Source organism: Schistocerca americana, chromosome X (genome assembly GCF_021461395.2).
Source record: "Schistocerca americana isolate TAMUIC-IGC-003095 chromosome X, iqSchAmer2.1, whole genome shotgun sequence".
Lineage (NCBI taxonomy): Eukaryota > Metazoa > Arthropoda > Insecta > Orthoptera > Acrididae > Schistocerca > Schistocerca americana.
In genome coordinates, this window is record NC_060130.1 from 824,807,913 (window position 1) to 824,823,629 (window position 15,717).

The 15,717-nt window shown below is 44.4% G+C and overlaps 1 protein-coding gene across 1 annotated transcript in view; it reads right to left on the bottom strand.

The window, feature by feature from the left end:
• The window catches only part of LOC124555047 (bifunctional arginine demethylase and lysyl-hydroxylase JMJD6), a 551,390-nt gene extending 548,546 nt beyond the window's left edge, over window positions 1-2,844 (bottom strand). Inside the window, exon 1 of the mRNA XM_047128818.1 lies at window positions 2,742-2,844. The gene's annotated coding sequence lies outside the window, so the exon portion shown is untranslated. The remainder of the gene's footprint in view (window positions 1-2,741) is intronic.
• Between the last annotated feature and the right edge of the window lie 12,873 nt (window positions 2,845-15,717).

Sequence of the window (15,717 nt, forward strand, 5' to 3'; positions counted from 1 at the left end):
GAGCACGCATAACCGTTTTTGGTGATCACACACACCCTTAACAACGATGTCCCTCCTTTTGTAATGTCCAGGGGACGATCATAATTCGCCATGACTTCAGTATAATTATTGTCTTCGCATAAATGTGTCATTTGTATTCGTCTAATCGGGCATTTCTTTCAATCACTTTCTGAACTATGCTGTAACAATTCTTTCCATATATGGTCCAAGTTCCATCGAACTATGTTACTTGGCACTGTTGCATCATGCCAAAGCTACCTTCGTCCTTACGTTTTGCACACCTGTGTAGCGCCGAGGTCTGCCACACGAAACATCCCCATCCGACGGACGGGTCGTTACTAAAAGTGCGATACGTCACCATTCAGTGAGACGCTGCGGACAGGCTCGGAATTTAATCCGGGACACTGCCGCAAAGTACGGTGGTCTAGAATTTTCCGACCCCTTACTGGCCAAATATTGGCGATGAAAATTTCGTCCACCACCAGCATTCGAATCCGCTACCACCCAGTCGACAACCACGTCACAAGGGTGAGGTAGCATCTACATCTACATCCATACTCCGCAAGCCACCTGACGGTGTGTGGCGGAGGGTACCTTGAGTACGTCTATCGGTTCTCCCTTCTATTCCAGTCTCGTATTGTTCGTGGAAAGAAGGATTGTCGGTATGCCTCTGTGTGGGCTCTAATCTCTCTGATTTTATCCTCATGGTCTCTTCGCGAAGATATACGTAGGAGGGAGCAATATACTGCTTGAGTCCTCGGTGAAGGTATGTTCTCGAAACTTGAACAAAAGCCCGTACCGAGCTACTGAGCGTCTCTCCTGTAAGAGTCTTCCACTGGAGTTTATCTACCATCTCTGTAACGCTTTCGCGATTACTAAATAATCCTGTAACGAAGGGCGCTGCTCTCCTTTGGATCTTCTCTATCTCTTCTATCAACCCTATCTGGTACGGATCCCACACCAGTGAGCACTATTCAAGCAGTGGGCGAGCAAGCGTACTGTAACCTACTTCCTTTGTTTTCGGATTGCATTTCCTTAGGATTCTTCCAATGAATCTCAGTCTGGCATCTGCTTTACCGACGTTCAACTTTATATGATCATTCCATTTTAAATCACTCCTAATGCGTACTCCCAGATAATTTATGGAATTAACTGCTTCCAGTTGCTGACCTACTATATTGTAGCTAAATGATAAGGGATCTTTCTTTCTATGTATTCGTAGCACATTACACTTGTCTACATTGAGATTCAATTGCCATTCCCTGCAACATGCGTCAATTCGCTGCAGATCCTCCTGCATTTCAGTACAATGTTCCATTGTTACAACCTCTCGATATACCACAGCATCATCCGCAAAAAGCCTCAGTGAACTTCCGATGTCATCCACAAGGTCATTTATGTATATTGTGAATAGCAACGGTCCTACGACACTCCCCTGCGGCACACCTTGTAATGGTATTTGAATTACGCAACCATTACGGCACCTCACCTGAAACTCACGATACCAGCTATATTCTACTGTGTTTCTGCAAAGTAGTTGACATATTTCTGAGACAACATTCAGATTTGATTTCATTTGTGATACATCGATATGTTTATATTGCAATGATGTTATTCTTATGTGTATCCTTTCTTTTGTCACTATGATCTTTGACGTACTTGTAACTCTGATTTTTGGGCGCGTAAGCGATTATTAGTTGGTTGTTAACTTGTTAGAGAGTCGGACCTTGAGAAGGTCAAGTCTTGGACATCATGTTGGAAAGATGCATATTGTAGTTGGCTTATAAAATGTGAGGAAGATGTTTTCAAGTATGTGTTGTATTGTGAAGTGATGTCTTGTGTGTCACGTGATATTGCAATAAAAGCAGTTAAAAGGAAGTGTAACTTAAATTTGGAGTGCTGATTATTGTTTTACATCACCATTGTGCTAACTTTGGAAGGTTTAATCCCCAAGAATGGTTTGAGAAGCGCATCTACAAAACTTTTGAATATAGCAGAATAAAATCTAGGCCCCTTTGCATCCGAGCTTGGAATCATAACCACCTAGATTTTCAACGATTGAGCCATGATTTTACGACGAGACCAACGTGGGAAACACAAAAAGATGAGTGCCTAGTTTTTTGATTATTACATGAAATGACTTTATTAACTGTGCTCTAATGACACCTGCCACATAATATGACTGTTGTTTCCCGAAAATGCAGTATTTAGCAGCGTGAGCAACACCACAATCGTTATTAAATGCTGACCTTTGTTGTGGTAGGGTAGTTAGAACCTGAAATCACACTTACTTCGGAAGACTTCTCTCCAATGAGAATGACATGCTGCGTTCTGTTATCTAGGAACTCTTCAATCCAATCACACAATTGGTCTGATAGTCCATATGCTCTTACTTTGTTCATTAAACGACTGTGGGAAACCGTATGGAACGCCTTGCGGAAGTCAAGAATCACGGCATCTACCTGGGAACCCGTGTCTATGGCCCTCTGAATCTCGTGGACGAATAGCGCGAGCTGGGTTTCACACGACCGTCTTTTTCGAAACCCGTGCTGATTCCTACAGAGTAGATTCCTAGTCTCCAGAAAATTCATTATACTCGAACATAATACGTGTTCCAACGTCGGAAAGGGTTATACTTACGGTCGTAACGTTCTTTCATTATTTACGAGCTGTGGGGCGCGGCGTACATATTTTCTGTATCTTTAAGGGTACTGTACTGTGGTTAACTCTTTTGGACTCACGGCCTCGTCGTAGATGTCGAGGCGCTGCCACTTGAGCCAGGCGCGCGCGAAGCCGCCGTGCGTGTGCAGGCCGAGCGCCAGCAGCAGCGCGAGCGACGCGCAGGCGGCGCCGGCCAGAGTGAGCGCCAGCGGCGACGACGGCGGCGCGCCGGACGCCTGCGGCTGCGGCTGCGGCTGGCACCTGTCGGCCAGCAGGCGGCGGCCCGCCGGCCGCGTCGCCGCCTCGGCGCCCAGCGCGCGCGCGCGGGCCACCAGCTGGCGCAGCCGCGCCGCCGCCTCCCGCTGCCTCTGCTGCGTGCTCGCCGCCTCCTCCATGTCCGCACTGGCGCCTCGCGCCGCCGCCACAGCCCGCCACGCCTCGCCGCGGCAGCACCGTCGCCGCGCACCACGCGCGCCACACGGTCGTCCTCTGCCGCCCTCTGCGCGCCCGACCGACGTCAACCAAATCCCTTTATTGCGTACCAATTCACCCGTATACATCACGCGCTATCGATACCGCTCTGTACGGAGCCCCGCCCCGCACTGCCTAGTCTTTCGGAAGATTACCGACCGTTACTACTTTTGTGTCGAAATAAAGACACTGTGTGCGCAGTATTGTTCAGTATTGTCAAAGCACCGGAAGTAATAGATCACTGACGTGAAACTGCATATTTTCGAAGGTTCAAAGAATACGTTCATCGTAATTCTGTCACTAAATCACATTTTTCGTATCGCGAATTGGCACACATAGTATCTCAGATTCTATTACTTGCTATTGATATTGGGCTAATTACTAAAAATACTAGCTCTTCATTCACATATATACTCTGTGAGCTACCGTACGGTGTTTGGCGGAGAGTACCTTGCACTACTGCTCTTCATTCGCATTCGTGTTCCACCAGCAGATGGAGCGAGGGTAAAATAACTGTCAGCATGTCTCAGTAAGAGCTCTAATTTCATCTTTCTTCTCCTCCCTCTCCTTAGAGCCACCGTACGGTGTTTGGCGGAGGCTACCTTGCACTACTGCTAGTCATGCGCTTTCGTGTTCCACCAGCAAATGGAGCGAGGGAAAAATAACTGTCAGTAAGTCTCAGTACGAGCTCTAATTTCACCTTTCTTCTCCTCCCTCTCCTTACGCGAGATGTACGGTATTTTGGTGGCAGTAGGCTCGTTCTGCAGTCTGACGCTAACGCCGGTTCTCTAAACTTTGTCCATTGACTTCCGCGAAAAGAACATCTTCTTCCTCCAGCGATTCCCACATGAGTTCACATAGTACTTCAGTAAAACTCGCGTGTTGCTCGAACCAGTCGTTAACAAATCTAACAGGTGCCTTTCAATTGCTTCGATGTTGTACTTTAATCCAATCTGATGAGGATCTCAAACACTCGAGAACGGGTCGCACAAGTCTTCTGCACGCATTCTCCTTTGTAGATGTGCTACACTTTCCCAGAATTATCCCAATATACCGAAGTCGACCATCCGCCTTCTCTAGAACCGGCCTTCCGTGTTCGTTCCATTTCCTGTCGCTTTGCAACGTTACGCCCAGATATTTAATCGACGTGGCTGTGTCACTCAGCACACAACTAACACTGCATTCATAGATTATAGGCTTGTCTTTGCTATTCATCTGCATTTACCTTCATTTGCCCACATTTTGAATAAGTTGCCGTACGTCACACCAAACAAATTCTGTCCAAGTCATCCTGTATCCTCCTACAGTCATTTAAAGACGACTCTGTCCCGTACACTAGAGTGTCGTCACCAAACAGTCACAGAATGCTGCTCACGCTATATCCCTATACGTGAGATTGTATATATATCTCAAAAAAAGTTTTGCATCACACCTGTTCTCAGAACTCCTGAAGATAGACGTTGACTGTGGATATTGTATCACAGACACAGTCCCTTTGACTGTTCAGAGATGTCACTAAACCCACCCAAAGATGTAAACAACCATGCATGAGCAGCGCCTATTAGACGGAGGGGTCTGACAGCCGATCAGTTCCAGTCATTCTACCAGGAAGGAGGTACACGGCTCGTGTTGTCTGAAGTTCAACCATGCCTAGACGGTCAATACCGCTGTTCGATCGCGCCCACATTCTTACTTTGTGCCAGGAAGGGCTCTCAACAAGGGAAGTGTCCAGGCGTATCTGAGTGAACCAAAGCGATGTTGTTCGGACATGGAGGAGATACAGGTAGACAGGAACTGTTGATGACGTGCCTCGCTCAGTCCGCCCAAGTGCTACTACTGCAGCGGATGACGGCTACCTACGGATTATGGCTCGGAGGAACCCTGACAGCAATGCCACCATGTTGAATAATGCTTTTCGTGCAGCCACAGGACGTCGTGTTACGACTCAAACTGTGCGCAATAGGCTGCATGATGCGCAACTTGACTCCCGACTTCCACGGCGAGGTCCACCTTTGCAACCACGACACTATGCAGTGCAATACAGATGGGCCCAGCAACATGCCGAATGGCCCGCTCAGGATTGACATCACGTACTTTTCACCGATGAGTGTCGCATATGCCTTCAACCAGACAATCGTCGGAGAAGTGTTCGAAGGCGAGGTCAGTGTGAACGCCTTAGATACACTGTTCAGCGAGTGCATCAAGGTGGAGGTGCCCAGCTGTTTTGGGATGGCATTATATGGGGCCGACGTACGCCGCTGGTGGTCATGGAAGGCGCCGTAACGGCTGTACGATACGTGAATGTCATCTTCCGGCCGATAGTATAACCATATCGGCAGCATACTGGCGAGGCATTCGTGTTCATGGACGACAATTGGCGCCCCCCATGGTGTACTTCTTGTGAATGACTTCCTTCAGGATAACGACATCGCTCGGCTAGAGTGGCCAGCATATCCTCCAGATATGAACCCTATCAAACATGCCTGGGACAGATTGAAAAGTGCTGTTTATGAACGACGTGAGCCACCAACCACTCTGAGGGATCCACGCCGAATCGCCGTTAAGTAGTGGGACAATCTGGACCAACAGTGCCTTGATGAACCTGTGGATAGTATGTCACGACGAATACAGGCATGCACCAATGCAAGAGGACGTGCTACTGGGTATTAGAGGTACCGGTGTGTAAAGCAATCTGGACCACCAGCTCTGAAGGTATCGATGTATGGTGGTACAACATGCAATGTGTGGTTTTCAATATAACATATGTTACCACCTTCCATAGACGATTTAATAACTACATCTATATACAGAGTGACAGTTATTGAACTATATGAAAAAAACGTAAATTAGTTACAAACTACGGCGTGCATACACTTTATTCAACATGTAAACGTCACTACAGATATTCGAATTTAGGTTATGACACGTTCGATGTGCCTGCCATCATTGGTGATAATGTGTCGCCGAAGAATAGCGAAATTCTGCATGTGTCGGAAACATGCTGTCGATGACATCCTGAATGTCATTTTTCAGCTCAGCAATGGTTTTGGAGTTGTTGCTGTACACCTTGTCTTAACATAACCCCGCAAAAAGGAAGAGATCCGGAGAATAAAGCTGCCAATCGAGGCCCATGTCAGTGGCCTCTGGATACCCCAGAGTCAGTATGCGGTCCCTGAAGTGTTCCTCCAGGACATTAAACACTCTCCTGCTTCGACGGGGTCTAGCTCCATCTTGCGTGAACCACATCTTGTCGAAATCAGGGTCACTTTGGATACTGGGGTTGAAATCATCTTCCAAAACCTTCACTTACCGTTCGGTAGCCACCGTGGCATCAAGGAATATCGCACCGATTCTTCCGTGACTGGATATAGCACACCACACAGTCACCCATTGAGGGTGAAGAGACATCTCGATCGCAAAATGTGGAGTCTCAGTCCCCCAAATGTGCCAATTTTACATGTTGACGAACCCATCCAAATGAGAGTGGGCTTCGTCCCTAAACCAAACTACAGTAATTCCCATCATCCCCCGTGGCCAACTGTGCAGTTTGAACGTCCTAACGCAATTTTATTTCGTATAGATCATATAGTTCCCCATGCGGCCTTCAATAAATCCTACTGACTTGCTGGTTGTTTCTGGGTTTTATAAGATTTTTATCTGTGGGGGGTGTGCCTTTTTTCTCACAATGTGTTAAGCCTAATCCACCTAGATTTGACGATTTTGTTAACTGCCTCTGGCTACACAGAGTAATATCCCTTTCCAGAGGAACCATCCTAATACTTCTGTATTTGATATTGAGGAAATGTGCAGGAGAGTGGAAGAAAATATGCAAAACGGAAAAACTGATTTAGCCGACAGAACAGCAAATCAATTTTTCAACAAACATAAAACAACATTCTCAGGCGAAATAGAAAATAAAGAGGGGAAAATACTGTTTGGTGAAGACATCGTGTGTCCGCAGCTCGTGGTCGTGCGGTAGCGTTCTCGCTTCCCACGCCCGGTTCAAAATGGCTCTGAGCACTATGGGACTTAACATCTGTGGTCATCAGTCCCCTGCCCGAGGCAGGATTCGAACCTGCGACCGTAGCGGTCTCGCGGTTCCAGACTGAAGCGGCTAGAACCGCACGGCCACACCGGCCGGCTCCCACGCCCGGGTTCCCGGGTTCGATTCCCGGCGGGGTCAGGGATTTTCTCTGCCTCGTGATGACTGGGTGTTGTGTGATGTCCTTAGGTTAGTTAGGTTTAAGTAGTTCTAAGTTCTAGGGGACTGATGACGGTAGATGTTAAGTCCTATAGTGCTCAGAGACATTTTTGAAGACATCGTCAAGAGGTGGAAAGAATACATAGAGGAGTTGTGTGCCAGAACACCTCTTTCGGAGGAAGTAATACGAAAAGAAGAGCAAGTAGACGAAGATGACAAGGGACATTACATTCTGCAAGAAGAATTTGACAAAGCTCTAAAAGAAATACGGGACAACAAAGCAATGGGTATTGATGAAATCCCTGCAGAACTAATAAAGAATGGTGGTGACAGCATGAAAACGATGCTGCTTAAACTTATTAGGTCCATCTATAACACAGGAGAGATACCGAAAAAAATGGTTCAAATGGTTCTGAGCACTATGGGACTCAACTGCTGAGGTCATTAGTCCCCTAGAACTTAGAACTAGTTAAACCTAACTAACCTAAGGACATCACAAACATCCATGCCCGAGGCAGGATTCGAACCTGCGACCGTAGCGGTCTTGCGGTTCCAGACTGCAGCGCCTTTAACCGCACGGCCACTTCGGCCGGCGGAGAGATACCGACAGACTTCCAGAAATGCATCGTTGTTCCTATACCAAAGAAGGCAGCAGCTACAAAATGTGAACAGTAACATCACATGCATCAAAAATTCTCATAAAAATAATTCTGAAGAGAATTGAAGAGAAGGTGGAGGCTATGCTGAGTGAAGATCAGTTTGGTTTCAGAAGGGGACTGGGAACAAGGGAAGCGATTCTAGCACTGAGACTCCTTATCGAAAAGCAATTACAGAAAAATAAACCAACTCATACTGCCTTTGTAGATCTTTAAAAGGCATTTGATAACGCCATCTGGAAAAAGATGTTCAGAGTGCTGAGGAAACGTGGAATGAAGTACAAAGACATCCGTGTAGTACTCAGTTCCTACACACACAAAAAAAAGTTTTACATCACCCCAGTTCACAGACCTCCTGAAGATAGACGTTGACTGTGGGTATTGTATCACAGACACAATCCCTTTGACTGTTAAGAGATGTCACTAAACCCGCCCAAAGATGTAAACAACCATGAGCAGCGCCTATTAGACGGAGATAAGTTCCAGTAATTCCACCAGGAAGTAGGTACAGGGCTCGTGTTGTCTGTAGTTCAATCATGCCTAGACGGTCAATACCGCAGTTCGCTCGCATCCGCTTTGTTACTTTGTGCCGGGAAGGGTTATCGACAGGGGAAGTGTCCAGGTGTCTCGGAGTGAACCAAAGTGATATTGTTCGGACATGGAGGAGATTTATGGTTCGGAGGAACCCTGACAGCAACGGCGCCATGTTGAATAATGCTTTTCGTGCGCCCACAGGACGTCGCGTTACTACTCAAACTGTGCGCAATAGTCTGTGTTTGGAGGCAACCCAGTCAGGCTGAACACCATAGACACACTGCCCAGCAATTGCAGCAAGGTGGAGGTTCCCTGCTGTTTTGGGGTGGCATTATGTGGGGCCGACGTACGCCGTTGGTGGTCATGGAAGGCGCCGTAACGGCTGTACGATACGTGAATGCCATCCTCAGACCGACAGTGCAACCATATCGGCAGCATATTGGCGAGGCATTCGTCTTCATGGACGACAATTCGCGCCCCCCATCCTGCACATCTTGTGAATGGCTTCCTTCAGGATAACGACATCGCTCGACTAGAATGGCCAGCATGTTCTCCAGACATGAATCCTATCTAACATGCCTGGGACAGATCGAAATGGGCTGTTTATGGACGCCGTGACCCACCAACCACCATGAGCGAGCTACGACGAATCGCCGTTGAGCAGTGGGACAATCTGGGCCAACAGTGCCTTGATGAACTTGTGGATAGTACGCCACAACGAATACAGGCATGCATCAATGCAAGAGGACGTGCTACTGGGTATGGGAGGTTCCGGTGTGTACAGCAATCTGGACCACCACCTCTGAAGGTCTAGCTGTATGGTGGTACAACATGCAATGTGTGGTTTTCACGAGCAATAAAAACGGCGGAAATGATGTTTATGTTGATCTCTGTTCCAATTTTCTGTACAGGTTCCAGAACTCTCGGAAACGATGTGATGTAAAACATTTTTGATGTGTGTATAAGTATGAGGTGGCAGTGATTAGGAGCTGTCACCATGAACAAGAAGCAAATATTAGAAAAGCCGTAAGACAAGGATGTGCTCTCTCTCTTCTTATATTCAACTCTTACGTCCAGGAAGCTATAGACCAAGTTCGAGAAACTACTGAGGTGGGGAACAAAGTTAATGGGCAGAAGATAGACATGTTACGTTATGCAGATGATATTGCTGTAGTCACGGAGAGAAAAGAACATCTAGAGGAAGTCCTCAGAACAATGGAAAGGATTCTATGCAGTCAGTATGGAATGAGAATAAACAAAAAAAAGATTTAAGTGATGGTATGCAGTACAGGAGCAGAATATGAACCTCTGAGAATGAGAATTGGAAGAGAGGAGCTGGAAGTGATAGAGGAATTTACTTACCTGGGAAGCAAAACCACAAGAGATGGTAGAAGCCGGAAAGAAATTGCCAGCAGAACACAAAAGTCCAAAATTGCATTTAATCAGGGGAGAAACTTACTCACCAGCAAGAACATCAGTCTGAAAATAAGGAAACATATCATGATAGCTTTCGTTTCGAGTGTGGCCCTATACATATGTGAAACTTGGAAAATTGGAAGAGAAGAGAGAAGATGGCTAGAGGTCCTGGAGATGTGGTGCTATAGAAGTATGATGAAGATCAGCTGGAAGGACAAAGTAACAAATGAAGAGGTGCTTAGAAGCTTACAGGAAACCAGATCTCTGTGGAGGCACATCCAAACAAGAAGAGACAAACTTGTAGGGCACGTCCTACGACACAACAACATCATTGGAACAATAGCAGAAGGAGCTATTGAGGGAGGGAATCGGCGGGGATGACCAAGGATATCATACATGCAACAGATCATGAATGACGTTGGATGTAACACATACGTGGAAATGGAAAGGAAGGCAGACAGAAGAGAGGAATGGCGCTCTGCTACAAACCAACCTGAGGGTTGAACACTAAAAGAAGAAGAAGGAAATTGTAGAATTATGAATATTGTTTTAGCTGTATACCACATTTTTTAATGAACCATCACATTGGAATATTGTATCCTTTGAATAGGAATGGAGTTCCTAGTGCTGTTCGCTTTAAGGCGCCTCTTACTTCCCCACCATCGATTTAGAATTATCCTCAACCAATTCGTTCATGTTCTTCTTCAGCACTTGTATTTGGTAGCATTCTGTGAAGGGCTGTGATTTGAGTTGTGCAATTTGGTTCAACCAAAGGGGCCGGGTTATTTTGATGTTTGTTGTTGTTCCTGCTGCTTCCTTATAAGAATCCATTATATCAAATATCTTCCCAATGTCTTGATGCTGCGTAAGTGCAATTGTTATATCGTTGGTATAAGCTTTAACGGAGAACCTTACTGCACCAATATTTATTCCAGAGAATTTTTTGGTGATTGAGCGGATCACTGGTTCCAAGGAAAATATAAATAATATCGTGTAATATATAAAAGAAAGAGCCAATATCAACCTAAAAAGTTTGACACTCAGAAATTAACTAAGGAAGATAATTTCAGGACACTTTTGGAAAAGAGAACACCTAAAACATGGGAACAACTTCAAAAAGACATACTACAGACAGCAGAAGAAACCATTCTCCTTACCAAAAAATGTAAACATGCCTGGTGGAATGATGATTGTGACGAACTAATCCTAACAAGACAACGAGCTTGGAACATATGGAATGCAAATAAAAATTATGAAAATTAGAACTCCCTAAAAGAAGCCCGGAAGCAAGCATCAAAAGGCCTTAAAAAGATCAAAGTACAATACATGAAAGACCAGCTAGCATCAATAGACTCCAACTTGAAACAAAACAATGCTAGGGACTTTTACAAAACTTTCAAAAGTAACTTAAAGAAATACACTCCACCTGGTCTATTTTTCACGGACCCAAAAACGCAACCGAGCGAGGTGGCGCAGTTGTTAGCACACTGGACTCGCATTCGGGAGGACGACGGTACAATCCCGCGTCCGACCATCGTGTTTTAGGTTTTCCGTGATTTCCCTAAATGGCTACAGGCAAATGCCGGGATGGTTTCTTTGAAAGGGCATAGCCGACTTCCTTCCCTGTCCTTCCCTAATCCGATAAGACCGATGACCTCGCATTTTGATCTCTTCCCCCAAACAACCCAACTCCCTCCCCCCCCCTCCCCCAAAAACAAAACGCAGAAAACTGCATACAATAGCATAGAGAACTGTAGAATACTTTGAAGAACTACATAACTGTAATCCACCGAAAGAAAAATTTAATTTCGATATTGTAAACCCAACACCACCGGACTCAATCCGCCAACCACAGAAGAAATAAAAGAAATCATAAAAGACCTTAAAAATAATAAAACAGCTGGAGAGGATATTATACGTAGTTGCCGAACTATGGAAGTACTCTAGTGACAACATGATACAATGTCTATTAGGAATACTCAGAGAAATCTGGAGAACACACAGCTTACCACCAGACTGGACATCTGCACTAATACATCCACTACATAAAAAGGGAATGAAACAGATCCTAGAAATTATAGGGGAATCCCCCTCTTACCACTGACCTTTAAGATCTTGTCTAAGGCTCTTTTAAAAAGAGCAGAAGAAATACTTGACAAACAGCTAGGAGAGTATCAGGCTTGATTTAGGAAGGGAAAGTCATGTGCAGAAGAAGTATTAAACTTAAAGAACGTAATAGAAATGAAGAAAATCAGGAACTTAAAATATGTAATTACTTTTGTGGATTTTAAAAAAGCCTATGATTCAATCGAAAGAAATACACTGCTTGGTATCTTAAAAGAATTGGGACTTGACACTAAAACAACTGAAATAATTAAAGCAAATTTGACAAATACAAAATCGAAAGTCAAATTTAGGGGAGAGCTCCGAAAATCGTTTGAAATAAAGTCAGGTGTTCGACAGGGAGATGGTGTGTCACTTCTGCTTATCAATTCTGTGTTAGAGAAGGTGGTTCGAGAATGGAGGAAGGCCATCAACACTAAAGAGATTCAACTAGGAATAAAACCAAACAAGATCACTGTCGACTGTTTAGCCCTCGTAGATATCATGGCATTTATTACAGTTTCACCAGATAATAGTACAAATAAGAGAACTGCAAAAACAAGCAGCCAAAGTAAGACTACAAATATCCTTTGAAAAAACAGAGTTCATGACAAAAATCTGTGATGCTCCTCAAAATATTGCAGTTGACAATAATTCAATACACAAAACAGATTCCTTTAAATACCTAGGGGAGTGGATTACATACAATGCAAAAGAAATGATAGCTATAGAAACTAGAGTGCAAAAAATGGAAAGAGTGTTTTGTATGACCAAAAACGTTAATAACAAAAAATCCTTGTCCTGGAACACAAAATTAAGACACTTCCAAGCAGTGGCCAGACCTGAAGCTCTGTATACGCCAAAAACACTTAAACTAACAAGAAATGGAGATCTTGAGAAACTAGAGAAGGCCGAAAGAAGAATTTTATGGAAAATACTGGGAGCTAAAAGGAACGATAATGCTGAATGAAGGTTATGACCAAAAAGAGAGCTAACTTGAAAACTGAAAAACTACCTGATGTAATGAGGAAGAGGAGTCTACAGTTCTTTGGACATATGTTCAGAATGGATAACAACAGACTAACCAAGCGGATATTCACATTACTCAGTAGCTACAAATCCAAGCCCGTACGGTTCATAGAGACTGAAAAGGACGTGGAAAACGCTGGAATTGCAGTGGACACAATAGAAAACAGAACACATTTCAGAAATTCAGTTCAAAACGCAGAATTTCAGGAAAGAAAGAAAACAACGAGACGAAAGTGGACTCAAGACGAAAGGGAACAACACTCTAAAAGGATGAAGGAAATTTGGAAACTAAGGAAACCTATTACAACGAAGGGTAGCCAAAGTTGATTCATCGTACCCTCCAAATGGGTTATTCGGAAGAAGAAGAATATCGTGTATAACGAGCATCCCTGTCGGATTGAGCACTGGACTGAGAGTTCTCGCGTGAAGTGACCGTTTATTTTTTTATTTTGGGGACCATTGGGCTCCGGTCTGATAGTAGTAGATCTATTGTGGCCTGTGGGAAGTTATAGTGTTGTAATACATTCCTTAAATACTTTGTCAAAGGCATTTTGTAGATCGCTATCCAACAATCCTATTCTTCCAGTTAGATACATCCATGAGAAGAAGGTCGTGTCTCTCAGAGAGCGAAGCCATCAATGATCTTCCTGTTAGGAACACTACACGTTTTCCCATGCCGAATTATCTCTGGAAGCGTCTGTTTTAATTTTGCAACTGTGTGCCATTATTTCTGAGTCAGCACATAGCGAAGTTATTGGCTTATAATCAGTTATTCTTCTTGGTTCCGAAGTTTTGAGTACAAGGACAATAATTTCTGGTTCATTTTCTCAATATATTTGACCCACTCTTTGTTTCTCTTTCAAGAGCTCCGTGAATTCCGTTTGATGACTGACTAGAACAATTTGTAAAATTCATACGGTATGCCGTCAGTGCCCGGAGATCTGTTTCGTGGCAAGTGCTTTTCTGCTTCGGATATTGGCCCTATCAACATAGTGACATTTTCGTCGGTGAGGGAAGTCGTGCAGTGCTGCCTTGTTAGGATGTGATGGTCGTCCTCAGAACAGTCTCCGGAAATGGTCCTTAATATCTTGCGCGTGAGCGGTGTCCTTCCCGTCGGCAGATGTTACATTTCCGATAAATGTGTCTGCGCCGTTTCCGCTCTCTAATGAGGTGGTAGATGCTCCATAGTTGGTCTGGAATGTATCCCTTGTCTTTGCAAGTGACTATTTTGTCCTCGAGTTCTTTTTCCTGTAGTTCTAGTATTTTCATTTTGAATTTCTTCAGTTAGCTAGATCGGTACTCTCCGTTATCCACTTTTTCTTGGAGTTCTCGAACAATCACATAATTGTATTCGATGTTTTTCCTTCTACTGTTACTGATCTTATACATTAAGTTACTGAACAGCTTACAAATTCCATGTTTCACCAGTTTACCCTACCACTGAAGAACGCTGCTAAAGAATCGCTTCCGATGAACCCATATTCGGTAGCATTCGTAGAATTTTGTTTTTGCCCTCTCAACGTCGAGCAGGTTACGGTTTGAACTTCCAGTACCCCTGTCCCATTACGGTGGGCCGGGGTAAACACTTTATTTTAACAACTGTATGGCGATCCGAGAAGCTGATGGGGATTACTTCATAGTCCTGTACATCTATTCCTGTTGCATAAAAACTGTCTAGTCTCAAGGCTGACAGTGGAGATACGTACGTATAGTGGGATCGCGTGATGGTTAGTCGATCTATTACGTCTATCAGCTTTAGTCCTCCAATCACGTTATTTTACGGGGGCGCAATTAAGGGTTGATCTTGTTCTGTCTGCCGATCTTGCAACACAATCAAAATCTCCCCTCATTATTATGTCTCCCTTTGCGTGTCTTATAAAGTACGATATAGTTTCACTTAAAAACTTTTTTCTACTAAATAAAAATGTAAATGTCGTGTGACTAGGACCTTCCGTCGGGTGCAAGTCTATCGATTTGACGCCTCTTCGGCGACTTACGCGTCGATGGGGATGAAATGATGATAATTAGGGCAACATAACACTCATTCCCTGAGCGGAGAAAATCTCCGACCCAGCATTGCAATCTAACCCGGCCCCTTAGGATTGACATTCTCTCGCGCTGACCACGCAGCTACCGGGGGCGTACTTCACTACTACTTCTGTTGCTTGTTCCTGATGGGGCACAAAGGTTTAGTATTGTTATTTCATTTAGTTTGGCTTTGATAACGCGTCCATCCGATTGCTTTTCTGATTTCTCTAATTCCAGTCCCATTCTGATTAAAATGGAGCAACGCATACCGCTTGAGCCGACATTGTTATACACAGTGTATTGCCGTTGTACTTTCATCTCTTCGCAAGCTACTTCCTGAAGGAAGGCAAGGTCCACATCATTAGTTTTTAAAAAATTCTCCTGAATTCTCAAATTTTTTTCACTTGTTATTGCTCAGATATTTAGCTTGAGTAGAATAGGCACCGACCTATTGTCCATTGCAAGCTATTTGTAAATTTTCATGCCCCTTCATATTCCCCTACTTAACTGTTTTGTGCGTATTCTTTTTCAGAAGGTTCACTTTCCATTTCTCCTTTCTCGTCATGTTGGTACTCTCTTTCTGCATCTTTCTCACTTTTCCGATGTGCGGCTTTTAGA